The 21,914-nt window shown below is 41.5% G+C and overlaps 1 protein-coding gene across 1 annotated transcript in view; it reads left to right on the top strand.

Annotated features, from left to right (window-relative positions):
• Nucleotides 1–21,914, top strand: part of MREG (melanoregulin) — an 804,260-nt gene that overhangs the window by 777,857 nt on the left and 4,489 nt on the right. The window lies entirely within an intron of this gene.

Here is a 21,914-nt window from a genome sequence, read left to right as displayed (position 1 = left end):
AATCATATCCACAGGATATTCCATCCCCTTCTTGGGTTACCCCATATCTCCCAGACACCTCCCGGATGTTCCATCCACACAAAGGGAGGCAGCAGCACAGGAAATTTCCAAGATGCTAGTAAAACAAGCCATCCAAACCGTCCCCCCAGATCAGTCCAGATCGGGCTTCTACTCCAGGTTCTTTTTGGAGCCAAAGAAAATGGGGGACTTCAGGCCCATTCTGGACCTCTCTACCTTGAACCTGTCTGTTGCCAAAGAGAAGTCCCGGATGGTCAGGCTACAGTACATCATGCCATAGAGAGTGACTGGATGTGCTCGTTAGACCTCCAGGATGCTTACTATCACATAAAAATGCACATAAACTCCAGGAGGTTCCTCCATTTCCGGCTAGGAGTCAATCATTATCAATTTCGAGCCCTACCCTGTGGTGAGACCAAAGTGATGGCAGTTGTAGTGGTTCACCTGAGGCTTCAGGGGATTCAGGTCTATCCATACCTGGATGATTGGCTCCTCATTGCTCCAACCAGGTATCTACTTTTCCAAACCAGGGATTACTTTCTGACACTTGCCCTGAGTTTGGGCATCACAATCAACACATCAAGTCTTTCCTAGATCCTGTACAGGTGATAGACTACATTGGTGCCAGGATAGATACTCTTCAATGCAAAATATTCCTGACTTCGGAGAGAGTTCAAAACCTCAGGATGCATGTCTCCCTGATCTACCATTCTCACCTCCCAATTGCGGAGTCAGTGTTGAGGCCCTAGGCTCGATAGTGGCGACCATAACTCTTCCTCCGTGTGCTCAGCTACACATGTGGATTCTTCAGTGGACTCTAGTGGTTCAATGGTCCCTGTTGGAATTGCCATTGACTTATCCTATCCACCTAAGACATTTGTGTCAGTCATCCCTTATATGGTGGATGAGCTCTCCAGACATTTTGGAGGGACGACCCTTTGTTCCAGCCCCAGCCCAAACCACAGAGACCACGGATGCCTCCCAACTCGGGTGAGGGGGGCATTGTTCAGGCAGGACAGTCCAAGGCCTGTGGTCCCCCATAGAGACCAGCTTGCATATCAGTGTCCTAGAGATGAGGGCGGTCCTTCTAGCGTTGCAGGCCCTTCATGCCTTTCTTCCTCTGGGGACGATTGCCATTCAGTCAAACAACATGTCAGTAGTCTGGAATATCAACAAATAGGGAGGGACCAGATCTTACCCCCTTTGTCGTGAGGCCATGAGAGTGTGGGAATGGGCGATCTCCACCAGTCACTGTCTCATCGCACTGCACTGCACATTCCATGACAGTCCAACATCCTAGTGGACAGGCTAAGTCAGGCCATTCTGATGCCTTACGAGTGGTCTCTGAATCTATCAGTAGCGGAACAGATCTTCAGTGAGTGGGGTCAACCTTGCTGTGATCTCTTTGCATCTCCTTCCAACGCGAAGTGCAGCAGGTTTTTTGTTCTGAACCGCTTGCCGGTGGAGTCCCCCAGAAATGCTCTAGTTCATGCTTGGCCTCCCGGTCTTCTGTATGCTTACCCCACCGGTACCTCTCATTCTGAGGTTTCTGCAGAAAGCTTGTCGAATGGGAAGCAAGGTGATCCTCATTGCCCCATTCTGGCCTTGCCGGGTATGGTTTCCCTTCATTTGGTCTCACCTTCTGACTCCACCTTGAATCCTAGATCCCATTCAGGATTTGATTTCACACCCCTCAGAGGTGCCTCATCTGAGTCTGGATAGCCTGAAGCTCACGGCTTGGCTGCTCCAGTTCCCATAATTGCTAGGACTCCCGGACTGTCTTCCTCAGTTAGATCTATTTTGATATCTGTTCATAAGTCTTCGACCTGAAAGGTTTATCGCAGCAAGTGGAAACGTTTTTCCTTTTGGGCCTCTCAGAGGAGTTTAGACCCTTTCATGGCTCCTATTTCTGCTATTCTTGATTTTCTGGCTGATATTTTCCAGCACAGAGCCAGTTCTTCTACTGTCAAAGTTCATTTGGCAGCCATTTCCCATTTTCTTGTGGACAAGAATTCTGCATTTTTAGGATCTTCCAGACTGTGTAAAGGTTTTATCAAAGGCACTTTTTGCTATGTCCCCCAGTCAAAGATTCTGTTCCCCCATGGGACCTTACTATGGTTCTCTAAGCACTGGTCGCTCTGCCTTTTGAGCCTGCCGCAACTGCAGATCTAAAATTTCTATCGTGGAAAACTGCTTTTCTGGTAGCTATTACATCTGCTAGAAGGATTTCAGAATTACAGGCCTTGTCCATCAAACTTCCGTACATGATTTTTCATAAAGACAGAGTTTCCCTTCGAACCAATCCATCTTTTCTTCATAAGGTGGTATCACCAGTCAGTATCAATCAGACTATAAATTTACCTGTGTTCTTTCCCAATTTTACGAACAAAATGAAATACAAACTACACATGGTGGATGTTAGACAGTTACAATTCCGTTTACACAGAACAAAAAAATTTCTGTAAATCTGATCAATTGTTTCTTTCCTTCTATAAACCCTTTTTGGGGAAACCTATCTCCAAGGTCACTATAGCTAGATGGATTTCTTCATGCGTCCTGCAGGTCTATAAGGACAGAGGCATGTCTCCTCCAGGTCAGGTAAAAGCTCATTCCACTAGGTCCATGGCTATGTCAGCGGCTTTCTAGTCTAGAGTGTCTTTGGATGACATTTGCTCTGCAGCTACTTGGTCCTCATCTCACACATTTATTTCTCATTACAAATTGGATTTAATTTCCAGAAGGAGAGCATCCTTTGGTTCCACGGTGCTCCAGAATATCTTTCCATGAGGGCCTCCCAGGAGTTTTTAGTAGCTGTCTTCAGCCATCCCTCCCTTCTTCCCCCAGACCTTGGCGCATGATCAGCCTACGTGCTGCAGTATAGGTCACAAGTATATTATCAGGTTGTGTTCTCAGTATAAGTTCAGCAAACTTGATCTGGGGATTGAAGGCAGTGGAGGTGTATTATGGGTAAGAGGAGGAGTCTGGAGCTCGGAGCTGATGCTAGTAATATTTGCCGGCTCGGATCCGATATGGATCCGTATTCCCACAGGTTGAAGACAAATGAAGTACAACTACTCAGATGGAACATTATGGTGTGTACATAACTTCTTTTTCTTGTACAATCCTTTTGACAAGAGTATACTTTTTTAGCTACTAATTCTCACTACCCTTATCACCACACCATAGTCTTTTCCCCCACTCATCCTCTACTTTTGTCATTGTTACCTGTAATATAAATGCCTTGTATTAACCTGCAGATTTTATATATGTGATTATAATTCCTGAAAACTATAACATGTACTGTTTACTTTCAGTGTATAACTTGTAATTCTGCTGACATCTCTGGATTTACCTCCCTGTGGTACTAGTTCATGATCTGAGGTTTGTATCACATCGCTGCTGCTCTTTACTTTCCCTGGATGGTACATAATCCTTCTCCTTCTCACAGTCCACCCAGTAATACTCCACTGACTGGCATTTTAACATTTTGTAGTACAGTTTTTTCTGTGTGCCCATACTCCCCACAAATGTCATAGATTTTTGCTACAATTCAGAGACACGACCTATTTCCCCACAGTGTCTTTAGCTAGCCATTTCAATATAATATTCCTTTTACGATATTTTGCATAAATAACAAATGTTCCATCCTTCTATTTATGATTTAGAAATCCATTAACAGTCCTTTTCCTAAGTCCAATAATATCTGAACAGTATTTTCTAATTCTTTGTCTTATCTGCAGTCAGTACATCAGTTCTGAATTGTATAAATATTCCTTTTCTTCTTGTGGTTATACAATTTTGTAATAATCATATCATGGCTTAATGTCTTTTTATAAAAATGTGTAACACTATTCTGTGTATACTGTATTGGCTAAAATAACACACCAGAAATACTCTCTACCTACATATGTAAGGGCATACAACTGCTGTTCCATTGCTCTTATTAAATATAGTACAGTCCTAAAGAAAAATAATTCTCCCTAGCAGAGCTGTAGACTTGAGCTGAAACTGCAAAATGCTCATCCTCTGTAGTTGTACAGTTTTTTGACACTCCCATTGCCTCCACTTCTATGTGGGTGTGTAGTCCTTGCATCACTTCCTCTCTGGTTTATTGGGAAGAGTTCTGCATTATTATATCATTCCTGACTACCTAAGTAGTGTTGATTGCAGCTTCTGTTAGCTGGTGCAGTGGATTGTTCATTATTACAACCTCCTAGGTTGGTTCATCTGTACCAGGAGGACTTTATGTGAGTTTTCAGACTACTTTTTTGTGTGTCTGCTCATAGAGTACCACTAGGAAGAGAGGAATATTCTAGTTCATCCATTATTGGGTACAGTAACTCTGTAAGTGAACCTGTGTACCCTGGGTCTATGTCAATTCTTCGAATGCTTAAAATGCCAAACATTACATAGTCGAGACCAAACGTTCGAAATTTCACGTGTTCAGAGATTGACTTTTAAACGGCACCGTATGGTGCAGAATGGGAGAATTTCCCTTTTCTGCACTGAAGTACGGTCTCAGAGTTGGTATATTTAAGTAGGGGGTTTGGGGGGGGAGTAGGGGGGCTTTTTTTTTATTTTATATTCGAGCATCCAAATGTCGAACATTTGGTCTCGACCGTGTAACGTTCGACATTTTGGATGTTAGAATATTTAACATAGACCCTGTACCCTCCATTTCAGTTACAATCATAGTATTATCTCTTCCTTGAGTATCTCCCATGTACTCTGTCCCTGATTTTAACCCTCAGTCTACAAAGATTTCTCCCTCTCAGTGAGAGAATTTTCCATGTTCTCCTGGTCATATTTTCTGTAGACTATATAAATACTTTGGGTCTCCCCTGGAAACAGGACCTATGCCTAATACTTTCAGTGAAAGAAATAAACTAAATACATACAGAAATGAGTAAATAAGCTTCTGATCATTTTAATCTTGTGTGACACATTGTCAGCATTTGATCTTTATTCTTTATTGTAAGCATTTATTTGTGATAAAGCAATCAATATGGAAAAAAGTTTCAAGATCTTACAACATTTTACATTCAAATACACTGCAAGTCTTTAATTTATCTCGCCATAATGTTTAATAGAAATGGCAGAATGTTGATGCTTTTCTGCATTTTTGTGGGTCATTGAAGGAAAAAATAACCACACTGGAATCCTTGTGTTCTTACTAAGTGACTTTTAATCACTCCTGAGGACTGCTCTGATTGGCCAAACTCTTTAGAAAAATACACTCACTCTTTTAACTCTTAAATCATTACAGTTTCCTGCAAGCAGGTATTAGTTTTGTAGTCTTCAGTGCTTTGAATTATCATTTGGCTTTAACATTTGGATGAAGTTGTTTCTGTTTCACTTAAAAACAGAAGTTATCTTTGTTTCACTTAAAGACCACCCCCATCCAAGTTACTGAACTCATCCCATAGTTTTTTCAACCCTGTGGTATCATCTGAGTTTAATTCAGTGCTCAGAAATGTTTTGGGTTCTTCAGTTCCATTTTTTCTGCCAAAATACACAAAGGTCACCATCTTTTTTTCTTCTGTTTGGAACGCACATTGTTTCAATAAAGTATTTGACTCAACATGCGTGCCATAAAGGAGGCCCTGCCAATTCTCTATTTTTCAATGTTAGTCATCACCCAGGTTTTACATTCTAAGACACACATAACTGGGTACCTGGGTTTCATCAAACTGGGATTAGTTGATTAATGTAGAGTTTCAGGGTGATGCTTTATTTGTTACTCTGGATGTTCACAATTTATTTTCTCTGATTCTTCATGACCTTGGATTATAATGGTTTTGAGGAACAGTTATATGAACACACACAATTTATGAGTGAAAAATTAAGAGCTATGATTACATTGATGGACATTGTGTTAAAAAAACAATTTTTTATATTTTGCGGGCCAATATATTAGGCAGGATACTGGTGTTGCCATGGGAGTAGCATGAGCCCCCATGTTTGCAAATTAGGTTATGGTGGAATGGGAAGACCTTTTTATTCTGTATAGTGATTTTAGGCAGTGCTGGACACTGTACACTTGCTTTTTGGATGATATCTTTCTGGTCTGGAACAATTCAGAGAACAGGTTACAGGAATATTTTAGGTATGTTAACAGAACTGAATTTTTAGAGTTTTCAGTTATGTACGATTCTGATGCTGTTACATTTTTAGATGTTAAAATAAATAAGAATATTTTAAACAAATGTTTATTTCTAATATTTACAGAAAAAACACCTTTTCAAATTATTTTCTTCATTTTACAAGTTAGCATCCAGAACATCAAAGAAAGTCCGCTGTGAAAGGCCAGTTCGTATGTTTAGCTAGGATGATCTCAGAGGAGGAAACGTTTTTAGAGAATGTGAAGTTTTATTGAACATGTTTTTAAAGAGAGGTTACCCACTGAATTTTTAAATAATATTAAGGATGAGGTATTAGTCAAAAAAGAAAGGGGTATTTTTATACCTATCTTTTCGGGCAGTACTGTTGGCAATACGGAATTAATATTAAATAGTACAATGCCCAGGTTTGATAATTGCAATAAACTATGTTTCCACTTACAACCTTGATAGCAAAGCTATTGTGAGTTGCATATTTAAGAACTGGAATTTATTTTTAATGACACAGATGTTAATAAAAAGATGGGAGACAGGCCATGTTCTGTTTACAGAAGGGGCAGGACTTTTAAAAAATATTTGGAGTCTTATAAAATTATCAGGTAATACAAAATAATAAAAAGAGAGGAACTTTTAAAAGTGGGTCCTGTTCTCAATGTTGTTACATTATGGAGGGAGGTGTCAAGTTTACTATCAGAGGGACTAGCTACAGAGTGCATGGTCATTATACATATGATTCTAAAAACATCATTTATTTAGCTCAGTGTATGGAATGTTCTGCATTTTATGAAACTAGCAGAAAATTTAAGAATAGTATATATTAGCATATGTTGCATATTAAGAATACTAAAAACACTAATGCTTTATATAAACACCAGGCTGAATTTGAAACACACACTTTTTTTTAGTGAATGAACAATTAAATAAAGATTTGCAGGGTGGGGAGGGGAGTCATTAATGAACAGCTGGAAGCCTGTGAGCTTAGGTGGCAGCTCATGTTAAATGTCACAAGTTGGCCTGGCTTAAATGGTACTTGTTTAAGTTCTGTTTTAAAACTGAAGCATCTAAAGGCTTTGTAAATTAAATAATTTCAAGTGTAATTGTATTCAATTATTGGTTGTGTGATTTCATTGGTTTTTGGTTGGTCACATGTTTTAGCAATTTGATTTAAGTGTGGTATCAAAAAGTTTTGCATTTGTTCTGAGGAAGTTCTGAAATGAGTAAGAACAAAAGCACTTAACTGGATTTAATAAACTTTTTTTTGCTGACCTGTAAAGTGTTATTCATCCTTGCCTTCACCGAGTGGTCTTTGAATTGTCTTTAATCGTGTCCTGGTTTCCAGTTAGTTGATTAGGTTTCATTGATATCTGTTTAAATCTGTTTAAATCAAAAGATATGCAGTGTAACTAGAGACTGTGAAATGGTGGATTTGGTATATTTAAAATTGTGGGAATTAAGGTATGCTTATCCCATGCAAAACTTTTTATTTTGTGAAAGTCACTGTTATGCATTATGGCATTATCCACTTCGTGTGTATTTATTTTAGTTTAGTTTATTGTATGGTTTATTGACAGTTCATGGAATTGTTCCAGACCTCACATAAGTTAGTACAACTTTCCCAAAGAGTTGGTTGTTGAGTAAATTTTTGTATGACGATCAAAGATCATATATACTCCATTATGTAAGCAAACGAGCAAATCCTCTTTGGTCACCGAACTGTCTTCCAAATAACTAGAAACCTTAGAGCAGTATGAATACTAACAGTTGTTTGAATCTGTTTACCAGGCCTATTAAGTATTAAGTTCATTTGCAGATAACTAAGCATAGCTACTGTTTCCAGTAGGGGAATTAAGACAGTGTGAGGATTATATACATACTTTTAGAACAACAACAATGAAAACCTAACAAAAATCTGCAGTTTAGCTGCTAAGTCTAGAACAAGATTCAAATGCACCATGAATATTTTTAGCAGTCTACAGTTGGTCCAAATCAAAGTAATTCAGAGAGATAGCCTGACCGTCATTGTGACTAAACAAAAAAAAAAACACCTAGTTTATTTTACATTGGCTATGTCATATTCTAGGGATAAGGACTACATTGAGGAAGCAAGATGGAGATTCTAAACTGAATGACAAATCCATTTTAGCAGGCATTCTCCATAATGGCTTTTTATAGGTTCATTGGAGGTTACTAGGCTAATGGCCCTATGGCATTTACAAGACTAGCCATGTAATAACCCTAGTACCCTTATTGACCATAGTTACATGGTTATTGTTAGTAGAGTGATTCTGTGATCACCAACTGCCCCTGTCCATGAGGGTCATAGGTGGCACCCCCCTAGTTACCCATCCAGTTTTCAAGGTTGCAGATGAATAGGATCATTGAGGAGCTCTGCTTCAGATGGAGTGGGAGCTTATTCCAGAGGAGGGGCAATCACTGGCAGATGTATCTGTCTCCCCAGCATGTTCTGTTAATGTCACTGGCTAGGTTGAGGTCTGTGGAGCGAGTTATTCTTGTCCTATTTAATTTGTGAATGTGCAACATTTCCATTAGGGCAAGGTCTGAGACTGCTCTGTAGGCCAGGCACAGGTCACCTCTCAGCAGCCTGTATGATACAGAATACAGTGACAGGACTTTCAGTCTTTCCATGTATGTCATGTTTTGGAGGCTTTGGATTCTCTTGGCAAGAAACCTCTATGGTCGTTCAGTTGCTGCAGTTGTCTGGTGAGGTACATACAGAAGGGAGCATCGTACTCAATTAGTGGTCTGATAAGGGTCAAGTACAGCAGAGCTATAACCTCCCTGGTCTTGGAGGCAATGCCCTTATTTATGAGATACACCATGTAGGATGTTTTTCTTACCACTAAGCACACCTGGTGATCGAAGTTTAGATTGCTATCAAACTGTGTTCCCAAGTCTCGCACCTCTGAGATTGAGCTTAGGGGGGTGCTATCTATATCATACTACTTCTTTGCCAAAGGGGATAATAGGTTCATAGGTAGATACTAGGCTATTGGCCCTAGGGCCTATATAAGCCTAGCCAAACAGTACCCTGGCTTTTGCCATCCAAGAAAATTATTTTCCTGTCCCCCTGTCAAGCAGAGCCACAAAAGTGATCCCTGGGACGAATTTCCTATCTCCCATCCAATCATCCAGATTTTTCTTGAAGAGTGCTAATGAGGAGCTTTGTTTGATATAGATAGTTAGTTTGTTCCAGAGTATGGGAAGTCTCTGAGACAGGAATCTATCCCTCCAGCATGTTCTCTTTATTGTGGTGACAAGGTTTAGGTCCCTAGAGCATGTAGCTCAGAGGGATTGGGATTTCTTTATGTGGAACATGTCCAACAGCTCTGGGTTTGACTTAGCTTTGTATGTTAGGCAGAGATTGCCTCTGAGTAGGCGATATGCGACAGAGTAAAGCTGGAGTTTTTTGAGACGGTCTGCGTAGGGCATCTGTTTGAGGCCGGTAATCCTCTTTGTGAGGTATTTCTGTGGCCCTTTCAGTTGTTGTAGATGTCTTGTGAGGTACATACCAAAAGGGGCGTTGTATTCTATAATGGGTTTAATGAGTGATGAGTAGAGGGGAACAATGACCTCTTTTTTCCTGGATGAGAAACCTTTTGTGATAAGGTGTGCCATGTAGAAGGATTTCCTGACTGCTGTGGCAATGTGATTATCAAAGGAGAAACTACTGTCCACCTGTGTCCCAAGGTCTCTTATCACACTTTTGGTGTTAAGTAGACTACCGCCTATGTGGTAGTTCATGGGTACAAAGTTTTCCCCAAAGGGATGACAATGCACTTTTTGGCACTGAACTTGAGGCCATGGCTTTGACACCTGGCATCTGTCTCAGTGAGGCCCTTTTGTAGGATGTCCACATCATTAGGAGATTTGATTATGGCTCCTAGTTTGCAGTCATCTGTGAACTTCGTTAGCCAAAGACCTTCTGTGTTGGCCTGTACTTCAGAGAAGTAGATACCAAACAGGAGAGGACCTAGGACTGAACCCTGTGGTACTCCACTTGTCACTGGTCTGAAGCTGGATTTAGAGTCTGCTACTTTCACAGTGTGTGCTCGGTCAGTGAGCCAGTTGGCAACCCATCTTGTGACAGGGATTTATACCTAGTTTAGTGAGTATAATGAGGTATTTTTTGTGTTATAAGTTTTAGTCCATGAGTTTGGCAGCAATCATTTGTCTGTGTCAGCCCTTTCTGTAATATGTTAACATTGATGGGGGGGCTCTGATTACACCCAGTTTACAGTCATCTGCAAACTTGGTAAGCCAGAGGCCATCTACCTTCACCTGGACTTCAGAGGAATAGATTCCAAACAGTAGAAGGCCCAACACAGATCCTTGCGGTACCCCACTGGTAACTGGTCTACTGGTGGAGGTGGACTTCCCAGCTTTGACATTATGAATTCTGTCGATGAGCCAGTTTGCTACCCATCTAGTTATGTATGGGCTAATCACCAACTGAGAGAGTTTCTTTGATACCTGAATGGGGGATTGTATCAAAGGCCTTGGCTAAATCAAGGTAGGTGGTAGGTATTGTTTTTCCCTCATCCAGAGCTTTGGTGGCATTCTCAAAGAAGTCCATTAGGTTTAATAAGTACGATCTACCCTTGAAGAAGCCAGACTGGGTTGGGTCAAGGGTTTGAAGGTCGCCTGTGTCCTTGTGGATAAGATCCATGATGATTCTTTCCATGGACTTGCGGATAAGGCTGGTTAGGCTTATTGGTCGATAGTTCCCAGGGTCAGTTGAAGGACCCCCCTTTGTGCAAGGGGATTACTGTTGCTGTTCTCCACTCTGATGGGACAGATCAGTTCTCTGGTTGTGGATAAAGAGAGTGCCGAGTGGTTCTGCTAGTTCTTGTTTTAGATTGTTTATTAAGCAGCCTGGGATGTTATCTGGTCCCACAGAGGCCGTGCCTTTCGCCTTGGAGAGTGCTTGTATGACCTGTTCTTAGGAGATGCTCTGTAGAGGACTTGTGTTGGGAATGCTTTGGGGTATGTATGGTGGGGACAGGGAGGTGAAGTTATGCCAAATCTGTCGGCTGGCAGGTTCAGTGTGAGTGGTACCATCCACTATAAGTTCGGCACACAGCTGGGCATTCCCTTTTAGGTTTTGGATGTAGCTAAAGAATGCCTTATGATTGTCTTTAGCTAAGGATGCTAACTTAGACTAGTAGCTAGCCTTAGAGGACTTAAGAAGATATCTGAGTTTACTTGTTCAAGCTGAGGAGGGTATTATTCTTCAGTTGAGTAAGTTCCCTCCTGTTCTTGGATATCAGTTTCTTTCTTTTGTTGTATAGCTTATTTATACTTAGTCGACCAGGGTGGCTTGCTTTTTCGGAAGACCTGGTTTTGTTCCTGTTGGATACAGCCAAGTCAGTGCATTTTTTTAAGTGGCTGTATGGGGCATTTCTGTATTCTCTGCATAGGAGTCATTGTTGGCTATGTTGGCAGGGGCTTTGAAACTTTGTATACCCTCGCTTAGTAAACAATAGTTTTTTTACTCCTGTGGAGGTATCAGGTTTGATCTTTACTTCAAACGAGACAGATTTATGGTCTGACCTTACCTGGGAGGGCAACACACAGGGGGCAGTGCACTAGTTCCAGGACATTTGACCCCATTGTGGGGATGTGGACCAACTGTTCCAGGGCGTTTGAATCAACAAAGTCCAGGAACTTCGTAGCAGTTGTGTCTGTGCTCATGTCAGTCACCCAGTCACTAGAAGGATAGTTCAAATCTCCATGACCAAGGTGTTTGGCTATGTATTGAGTGACTCTAGCAAGTTCAGGTAGGCGATGTGCTTCTCCTGGTTCATGGTAGGGGACCTGTAGCTGGCAATTATGTGGAGGGGTATTTTACTTATACTTAATTGGATCTGGAGTAACTCGAGTGTCATACTTTTTCACCAGACTCAAGGTGTATTTGGATTTAATGAAGATGGATACACCTCCACCTCTGGTTCATTCATGCTCGTTTGGGGTCTGAACATGTGAAAGGCATTATAGCCTTGTACAGCCAGGGTATTCTCAGCAGCCTTGAGCCAAATCTCAGCAACTGCACAAATTTTACCATCTTTCAAGGTTTTGAATGTTTCCAGGGAGTGCAGTTTACTGTTTAAGCTCCTAGCATTAAGCAGCATGGCCTTGAGTTTGTCTTTAGTGGATTTCTTTACATCAAAAGTTTTGTAATTTGGACATTACCTAAAAAAGGTACTATGGGGAGGCGAGCTTCTTTGCCAGTATCCAAAAGCCTTGAGACAGGTGAAGGCTATCTCTGGCATAGCAGCATGGACTGTTGACCATGTCTTCCCAGGCAGACAGATACTGGATCCCCCTGGAGTAACACCAAAAGCCAAGCCAATTACTGAAATTGATCATTTTTTTGTCTGTATTATGGCATCATCCTAGGTGAAGGTAGATTGCTGCTTAAGGCTAGGGGTACCTGCCTAGGACACAAAATGAGAGTTCAGTCATGTCTGTGTTCATGTAGTCCAGAGAGGTAAATCTCAAGTCATTCACCCGAACATGTACTACGACAGAGTCATAATGGTAATTGTTGCTGAGTGACTTAAGTGTGTGTGTGTTTTGACAGATCCTGCACCTGACAGGCAGCTGACTGCGACTCTAATTTTACTTTAAAAATCTGTCAGATCCTTCTGTCCTATTTTTCTCTAATGATAAAACTTCTGAACTACTACTTAATGTCATTCCTTCAGACAAAATTAGTAGGGATACTTTGGCATTCAGGGCTATAAATTACCAAACCCAAATGAACAAGTATTTGATATCCATCATCAGTGCCATGAAACGTAGTGGGTCCTGATTCTAAACAACAGATGTTATCTTTACTTAATCAGGCTACACAGATAGTCAGACACAGCATTAAATGTAGTTACAATGCTGTAGAGGTCTTGTCCAGAACAGCTGCCACTGATTCCATCCTCCACAGGTGTGCGTGGCCACACAATCAACCCAAACTTGAGGGCTTGAAAGCTAAAATTGTAGATTCCCCTTTATACAAAAACCTCCTATTTGGACCACAGGCAGCCAATATTTTCAGAACCCTTCGAGAGCAAGGAGAAACCATGAAGGACTGCAGACAGCTTCTGTTAATACTTTTACCCAGGTATTAGAGGAACTATTCAGTAACCCCCCCCCCTTTTGTTAGAAGAGATCCCTGGCACAGCCAAAAATATAGGAGGGCCCCCAGAAAGAGATTCCCAGAGAAACCACTGACTGATTTCTCTTCTGGGAGGCCTTCCTTTGGAGGCAAGTCCCTGTGATTATCTACAAAGTCTTATGCCTACCCTCCCCCCCAACTCAGGCCCTTCCACTCTCAAAAAGTCTTACTTAGTCTCCACCTGGAAAAAGATTACCACAGACCAATTGGTGTTTTTGATTATTAAAAAAAAAAGGTGCACCATTTTCTGTATGGAAATCCCTCCTCTAGTGGGCATGCCACCATCCTTCCTCAACCAGATGCACCTGCTTCCACCCATCCTGTCAGAATTGCAGGCACAAGGCACAATACAACCAGAACCCCAGGAATATATAGTAAAGGGATTTTACTCCAGTCTTTTCCTAATGCCTAGAAAAGAAGGACAATGTAGACCTATACTAGTTCTCTCTCTGCTGAAAACTTTTCTGATATGAAAGTGCCAGCTTTCAAAAAGCTTTACCTTCGCAATCTGTTTCTATTCATTGTGCCTCAGGCTTTTCTTTTCTGTCTAGATCTAAAAAATGCCTACCTCCATATTCCAATCCACCCCCTTGCAGGAGGACCCCTCAGGTTTGTGCTGGGCGATTTCACTTTCAATTTACCGTTTTGTCTTTTTTATTTCCACAACCCCATGAGTTTTCACAGTGTCTGGCAGGAATAATCACCTTCTGTTTCCTCTCCTTAGATGCTCCTGCAACACCCTAACTAAACTTCAACCCCTCCTCACAGTTTGGGTTCACCATCAACTACAAAAATTCCTCCCTGTAGCCAACACACAAATTAGTTTTCCTGGGCTGCAGACTGGATACCATAACAATGCAGGCGTACCGGTCTCTGGAAAAAGTGCTGAGCCTTGCAGATTTCTTTCACAATCTAACTTCCTGCAGCCAGTGTTCTGCAGGAGAAATATTAAGGGCCTTAGCATTCATGAGAGCAACTAGTCCAATGCTTCCTTTAGCCTGCCTGCATAAGAGGAAATTCCAGTGGTACCTGAAAACAGTTTGGTCCCTGTACTCTCACCCTGTTAGACACATGAATCCCACTATTACCTTGTTTTAGGAGAGAACTCTTATGGTGGAGGGACCAGGTGAGGCTCATCCCAGGACTTCCCTTTACCCCACCACTTCCATTTAAAGAAATGCACACAGATTTCTTGTGTGAGGCATAGGGAGGTTGGACAGGGGCACACTGGATTCAGGGCAGATGGCAACCAAAGGAGCAAATCAACACAAAGGAGATGAAAGCCCTCATCTAAACCATTTCAAGTCTTTTTCTATGTCTGGAGGCCAGGTCCCCAAGAGTGTTCACAGACAACACCACAGTCATGTGATACACAAACAATGAGGAATCTTGCCAACTATGCAGATTTGCACAGACCACCAGGGAGATAGCTTCCCAGAAAGACATGTTCTTGGTAGCTACATACATTCCATCACAGGACAATGTGTTAGCCCATTCAGTAGGATCTTGGAAAATCCTCAGTATGTACCCTGAACAGACAGGTCATCAAAAATATCCTACACCAGTGGAGGACACCTCAGATATACCAACAAACAGCTTCCTCTGTCTTTGCACCAGAGGCCCTTGCCCCTCATCCTGGAGGACAGATGCTTTCAGCTTTTAGTGAACAGGGAAATTCCTCTGTCTGTCTTCCTGCTTTACCTCTCATTCCAAGGGTTCTTGTAAAGGCTCAAAAAGAAAAGCCAAAACTCTTGCTAGTCATCCCCTTCTGGTCAAGACAACAGTTTTCCTCTTCTCTTTCACCTTACCAGGAGCAGCTACCACAAACTGCCACTACAAGTGGATCTCATCACACAGCAGAAGGGGTAAGTAGTATACCCCAACCTGTCACCTCTGAACCAAACTCTGTGGATGATAGGGTTTTAATTCCTTACTGGCACTTTCAGAGGACATAATTAAGGTTCTCCAAGATGTCAGGAGAGACCCTCCACTCGAAAATCCATACATAGCCAAATGGAAAAGATTTTCCTTTTGGTGCTGCAGAAATAGACATGACTCAAGTAATCACAGATACCTTCTATACTAAAATATCTGTGTGAGCTCATGCATATAGGTCAGACCTACTCTTCCATCAAAGCCCACCTGTCTGCCATCTCTGTGCATCTACCATTCCGATTCTCCTCTTAACTCCAGACCTGACATCAAGTTATTCCATAAAGGGGTGCTGCATCTTGGACTACCAGGGAAGCCCATACTCCCTCCTTGAGATCTCAACATTGTGCTAGAAGAACTTACTTTGTCTTATTTCGAACCAGCAGTCTTGGCAAACCTCAAATTCTGCATGTGGAAAACCATTCTACTTTTAGCTTCTACTTCAGCTAGGAGATTCTCTGAGCTTCAGGCTGTCATGGCCAATCCCACCCTTTCTTATTTTTATAAGAAGTGGTTGTCCTAGAGAGCTAACCCTTTATTCATGCCTGAAGTGGTGAACAAACTCTCACTTAACCGGACTATAAATCTCTCCCTCTCTTTCTAAGCCCACAGGGCAGGAGGAAAGATATATATACCCTCTAGATGTTCACGGACAGTTGAGATTCTATCTAGGCAAAATCAAATCCATTAGAAAAACTGTCTCCTTTATGCACACAAAATTGGGCCAACCAGTGTCTAAACAAACTATTGCAAACTGGATATCTAAGGCCATCTTCTCTTATTCTCTGCTTGGTATGTCCTTGCTCTCACTCCTTCGAGCTCATTCTACCAGGGCAGTAGCATCATCTGGGGCCTTCTTCAGAGGAGTGCATACCAGAAGCTGTCACCTTGGCCTCTGTACACACCTTCACTAAACACTACAAGTCTGATGCATTCTCAAGGGTCTAGTGCTGCCTTCACTAGGTCTGTGCTTTTGGGTCTCTTGGGCAGTTCTAAGCTCACTAACCAGATGCTCTTACTTCCCCTTCAGCTCTGGGAATCACCCATTCATTATGATTACTACAACTGTGATTTCAGCTGTCCTACTGATCACTGTTGCAGCATTTTTTCCCACCCTCCTATCCTTCTACATTCTTTTTACATAGGTTCATAGGTAGATACTAGGCTATTGGCCCTAGGGCGTATATAAGCCTAGCCAAAAAGGTACCCTGGCTTTCACCACCCAAGAAAATTATTTTCCTGTGCCCCTGTCGAGCAGAGCCACAGAAGTGATCCCCGGGATGAATTTTCCATCTCCCATCCAATCATCAAGATTTTTCATAACCTCACTGTCATTCTTTATTTGTCCTCCCTCTGTCCATGGACTGTGAGCAGCATCTTAGAACAAAAGGGGCCCCCATACCACTTAATGTTTCAGCCATCATAGGTGACCATTCTCTCACTGTCGGGTGTTGAGGCAGCTGGCATGGAGATAGTCTGAGGAATTACATGTGTACATCTGCCTGTATACTCCTACACTTTTGAGTTTTGGTCACACATCAGACCTATGATCCTGGGAAGGGAGATATGTTTGGTACCCCAACTTGGATGTCAGTAGTGATAACCTACCCATTCATTATGAGTACTGCAACAGTAATCAGTAGGACATCTACTGTTAAGATAACTGTATCAAAAAGACATTCAAAACTAGGGCTCCTTTACCATAACAAGAAATTCCTTACCTCTGAAGCCAAGATTACTCTTTCTCTTACCTACCTTCTACCCACTGTAATGTACAACTCTCAAATTCTCAGAAATCTTAGCTCAACACTCCTGACCAAACTCGAATTTACCTACATCAAGGTAGCTAGATTTGCTTCCCAACAAACCTACAAATCGCATCACTGTCTCTCTAAAACACCTAAACTGGCTTGAATTACCCCACCAGCTTCTTCTTTCTCAGCTCCAGATCATCCATTCTATCCTATACCAGTCTTCCTACAGCCCAGCACTATCCCCTCTCATCTCCCATTATTCTCCCTCCAGACCTCTCAGAAGCTCTAACCAAGACCTACTACAAATCTACAAACCCAAATCTAAATTTGGATGCAACCTGTACAGCTATCACCCCACTATTGCCTGGAATAGGCTCCCACTAGAAATCAGGACCCTTACACATCCTAAACAATTTAAGACAGCCACCAAAGAGCACTTTAAAAGTCACTGGTCCTGCCACTGCACTCTCCCTCCTTAAACATCCCCTACTTCCCATACCTTAATCTACTTTCTGCCCTTAACTCACTCGTCTCACTAGCTCTCTCTAATCTTCCTTGACTACTCTTTCAACTGTCTTCTAAAACCTAGTAAGCAAATTGCCTCAGAGAAACATTCTATTGTAATTGTCTTGCCTTCATGCAACGACATTGTAATAAAACTGGGTTTTTGTAACCACTTACCCCAAAAACTATATTCCTGTTAATGACATATTTCTTGAATGAGCTTTGCTATACTCCTGATTACTGACACTATATAACATTGTATTGCTACTTAATGCCTTGTAATAATCCTGTAACATTGCTGCTTAATGCTAATTTAAAATGAAAATTGTATAATATATTGGAGCTTTTCTCCCCGGGCCACCACTGAAAAAGGGCTCTTCAGCTCAGTCGGACAATCCCAGACAACAAATGTAAAATACATAAATAAATAAGATCTTACACAGCTGTGCTTTCTGTGTAGTACAGAAGCAGATCCCCTGTTTTGGATAATCTCCATTATGGTGCCCCCCGTAATTTCACATAGAATGATAGACTAATAGATCTGAAAGTGTTTGGATCAGGTTGACTCCACACACTTAACTTTCTGAATTGGTACCAGAACAGAGTGTTGCTAGAGGACACAAATATATCCATGTTTTAACATTTTGATTTTCATCATCGATAGGGGTTTAGTTAAGGTTTCCTTGATTCTTTGCAGGAGACCACCAGGTAAGTCTTGTTTCCATGTTAGTAATGAGGGTAAGAAATGGAATCTTTAAATGCTGGCTATTCATAGGTCAAAGAACAGTACTGTAATGGAAGTTAACAAGAAAGCGAGAGTGCATATTCCCCTTCATGGTGTCTATATTTTCTACCAGCAAAGAAGCTATTCTGATAGACATCATCATTAGTGTGTGTGTGTGTGTGTGTGTGTGTGTGTGTGTGTGTGTGTGTGTGTGTGTGTGTGTGTGTGTGTGTGTGTGTGTGTGTGTGTGTGTGTGTGTGTGTATTATTTTGTACTACTGCTGCATCTGGGTATTAGTCATATATTGGGGGTGGGGGGTGGACATCCCTTTATGTCATGGTCTGAATATTTTTTTTTCAGTGTCATAAAAGTAGACTGTGGATAAAACATAACAGGTCATTCTGTAACACTAAGATTTATTTTAATTCTTATGACAAAGGATTAAAGTACCCTTTGGTGAAGACCCACCTAACAGTTGTTATAGTCACTGCTTTGCATCCTGAAACAAACGGAACATAAATCTCAGAAATTAAAAAACTTCCTTAGAGGCTTCTGCCATCTCCGACCTATCAAAGGATTAATTCCTTTCCTTGAACATTAGTTTGTTTGTGTCTTTCGGCTTTTCCCGGTTAGGGGTCGCCACAGCGGAACTCCGGTCCGCTAATGATTGGTAGTTGATTTTTGCATGCCGAGTTACCAGCCCTGACGCACAACCTTCAACGAAGGTATGCCCATTCACGCATGTCTCCATGCAGGAGACGCTCTAGCTGAGAATCGAACCGGACAGCGTCTTACTGTGAGGCGACAACGCTACCGCAGCACCACCACCGCATAAATAACCTAAATCCTTTTGAACTTGCTTTAAGTAGTAAGCAGAGTGCATTTTTGAAACACTGCTTTGGAAGCTGTCACTTCCTTAGAATATCTGAACAGAAGGACTTGGCTATGTAAACTTATTAAATTCTGCACTTTCTGACATTATGGGAGGCGCTCTCATTGATCTCGCCTATATTTACTGTTTGTTGTCAAGGCAAGATCGAGAAAAATCTTTGTTGCTACTTCAAAAACATCCAGAGGTTGTCATGTTTCATTCAAACTTGTACTTGGATGTCTGGACTGGACTCTCCTACTTCACCCTTCCTTTGAATTCTGCAGATGAATAATTCATCTCTACCCTTCTGTCAGTCTTTAACAAAATGACCTTGTAAAAGCCAGCATTGAATCAAATCCAGATCATTATCTTGGATTATACCAAAGTCTTAATGTACAGATGTCACACACACACACACACACACACACACACACACACACACACACACACACACACACACACACACACACACACACACACACACACACACACACACACACACACATTTTGATATCAGTACCATAAACACAGAACCATTACCCCCTTTCAACTCTTTGGAGAAGCCAGAAATTATAATGTAGTGGTACTAAACAGCAAGAGAAGATTCTTTACCGCTTACTCAAAGCAAAAAATAAAATACAGAAACATGCTGGGTGGAGAGTGCCTCGCCTATTACACTCTGACAAGTCAACAGCCCTGCCTTTTTTCTCTCCTGAATTCTGTAGAAAGAGCTGAAAACTCCAGTGTCCATTTTTACAGTATTGTGTTTACATATACACTTACTACTTCCTTCTCAGTAATTAGCTTCTCGCCACAACTTGCAACGCTCCTCTCCTGACACGTGTATACTGTTCTCATACTGTCAAGCTAGCGTTATCAAAAATGTTTACTATAGCTTAAGTAATGCATATTGGTTACGGAATCCCACCCCAGCTAAATTTTTACAGATGTTATTCCACACAGTTCCTTCTCTGACTTTATGATAAACTGCTGTATACTTGGAAAACTTTTTTCCAAAACTTTGGAAATCAATAATAAGACCTTATACACCTGACCCTTAAGTTGCATTCATTAATCACCAATTAATTACCACCCTTTTGCCCTTTCTTGTCAGTTTTTTTAAGTTTTCAGAAATGTAAGTAATCCCAGGTTAATTATATAATCATCTTTTCTCCACTTTTCACAGTTATAAACACAAAAATTTGTGTCTGACTTTTAAACAAGATATTGTTTTGTTTATGCAACTAACACAGCTTTCACTGACCAAGTTCAGCACAGCATGTATTTTATTTTAAGCATGGCAGTCTTGTCAGGACCTTTTTCTTTGGCTTATCAGAAGCAGTTATTCTGCCTCTAGCTCTTTCTATGGAGGCTTGTCTGCCACTGGACTATCTGCAGGTGCTACCAGTTTGTCCAGCATTTGCTTTGCAGGCAGACCTCGAGCTGTGGGATGAGATGAGAGGTAAGGCCTGGCCAGGACACCTTGCAGCCCTTCTGGGAGTTTGACAGTGCTGCTTTTCATGTTTAAGAATGATTTGTGTGTAAGCACCCTGGTGCTGCCAGGTTAACATGATATGGCAATGATTTAGTGCTGCTCTTTTCAACCTACAGTGTATCAGATGTTGATTCAGTGCTTTACCATGAATTTAATTGTGTTCAGACCTGGGTGTCAGGCTTGGGTTTGTGCCAAGACAACCTCCTAACAAAGTACACTGTTCGGGTGTATACTAGTCTCTTCTTCACCTGTCTCAAACGTTTTATTTCTACTGATTATTCACCCGTTTAAGCTTTAAAATGTACTAAGCTTCTTGGGATTCATTTAAATGGTTAATTCAAGTTTTATTTCCATAATGTTTGCCATTCAAAAAACATTCAGAGCTTTGCATGCTATACAAAGCCAAGGGCTTTTATTGTCAGCCATACCATCATAGCTGCAGCGTGTACTTTCCTGTTGTCCATTTGCCTGTATACTTTTCATCTCCTAAATAATTTTCACACACCCACAATGCATAAACTTGATCTAGCCCTTAGCATGACTGCAGGCTTTGCTGTTTCATGCTTTCTCATCGTGAAGCCTCAAGCAACTTTACTTAGTAGAGTCACCTAAATGTCTGAACCTCTGATTCCAGTGAGCCAGTTCCATGTCATTCTTTCTATCTTTATATTGATAACTGCAGCTGGCCAAGAGGAGCCACAGTCAGGGTGCATTCTGTGTCACAAGCTCCCCCACTGTATCACATTACTAATGCATGCTAATCTTTCTCCTGTCCCCTAACACCCACCCAACACCTTCCCTTAGAAAAAAAAAACCTTTATGTTACATTACCATTACACAAGGTACTTGGATAAGCATCACATACATCAGCACACATGCACATTTGGTAGTCCTTAATCGAACCCTAGCCTGCAGTCACTCTCACACTTCCAACCATCATGGAGAAACGTTGATTATATCCAAACAGTTTCCCCATTAAATTCCCCAACCTATACTTAACACACACACACACACACACACACACACACACACACACACACACACACACACACACACACACACACACACACACAGTCTTGACAGAATGCATTCAAAACCTTTTCCAGGTGTCTCACTCTGTAAACGAAGTGACTATTTCACAAACTGAAGGTAAGCCACACACAGAGACGTATGTGTGTGTTTGTCTGCATGATAGATATCAGACTTCAATCTTCTCACTTATCCATTCTGTTCACCATCTCACATAATCCATTTCATTATCTGACACGTCTCCTGTGTTTACCTCCATCCTGTCTCCTCACTCTGTGT

The sequence above is a fragment of the Protopterus annectens genome, chromosome 6.part1 (assembly GCF_019279795.1).
Source record: "Protopterus annectens isolate FY-2018-M chromosome 6.part1, PAN1.0, whole genome shotgun sequence".
Lineage (NCBI taxonomy): Eukaryota > Metazoa > Chordata > Ceratodontiformes > Protopteridae > Protopterus > Protopterus annectens.
The sequence above is the reverse complement of the archived record's forward strand: the minus strand, read 5'-3'. Positions and strand labels throughout refer to the sequence as shown.